General features: G+C 40.0%; 1 non-coding gene across 1 annotated transcript; it reads left to right on the forward strand.

Annotated features, from left to right (window-relative positions):
• Positions 1-531: 531 nt before the first annotated feature.
• Positions 532-639, forward strand: LOC112704357 (small nucleolar RNA R71). Its single transcript, XR_003154985.1, has one exon. It is a non-coding gene; the product is annotated as a small nucleolar RNA R71 (small nucleolar RNA).
• Positions 640-986: the final 347 nt, after the last annotated feature.

Consider the following 986-nt stretch of genomic DNA (forward strand, 5'->3'; position numbering starts at 1 on the left):
AGAAGATGATGGAAAAGGCTTGCTATTGCTAAACATGTTTCTTCCACCATTGTTATTATTGAAGTCTTGCTTCTGTGGGTCCTTCCATAAAAAATTCGGATGATTTCTCCATGAAGGGTTATAGATGTTGCCAAAGGCTTCACCCATGTAATTTACCTCTCCTATTGCAGGGTTCTCAGGATCATAAGCTTCTTCTTCAAAAGATGCCTCTTTAGTACTGTTGGATGCATTTTGCCATCCATTCAAACTCTGAGAAATCATATTGACTTGCTGAGTCAACATTTTGTTCTGAGCCAATATGGCATTCAGAGTATCAATTTCAAGAACTCCCCTTTTCTGAGGCGTCCCATTACTCACAGGATTTCTCTTAGAGGTGTACATGAATTGGTTATTTGCAACCATGTCAATGAGTTCTTGAGCTTCTGCAGGCATTTTTTTTATGTGAATGGATCCACCTACAGAATGGTCCAATGACATCTTAGAGAACTCAGATAAACCATCATATAATATATCCAAAATGGTCCACTCTGAAAGCATGTCAGAAGGACACTTTTTGGTCAACTGCTTGTATCTTTCCCAAGCTTCATAGAAGGATTCACCATCTTTTTGCTTGAAGGTCTGAACATCCACTCTAAGCTTGCTCAGCTTTTGAGGAGGAAAGAATTTGGCCAAAAAGGCTGCGACCAGTTTATCCCAAGAGTCCAGGCTATCTTTAGGTTGTGAGTCCAACCAAGTTCTAGCTCTGTCTCTTACAGCAAAGGGGAAAAGCATGAGCCTGTAGACTTCAAGATCTATTCTATTAGTCTTAACAGTATCACAGATCTGCAAGAATTCAGTTAAAAACTGATAGGGATCTTCTGATGGAAGTCCATAAAACTTGCAGTTCTGTTGCATTAGAGCAACTAGTTGAGGCTTCAGCTCAAAATTGTTTGCTCCAATGGCAGGGATTGAGATGCTTCTTCCATAAAAGTTGGAAGTAGGTGTAG

Source organism: Arachis hypogaea, chromosome 7 (genome assembly GCF_003086295.3).
Source record: "Arachis hypogaea cultivar Tifrunner chromosome 7, arahy.Tifrunner.gnm2.J5K5, whole genome shotgun sequence".
In the NCBI taxonomy this organism is placed as follows: domain Eukaryota; kingdom Viridiplantae; phylum Streptophyta; class Magnoliopsida; order Fabales; family Fabaceae; genus Arachis; species Arachis hypogaea.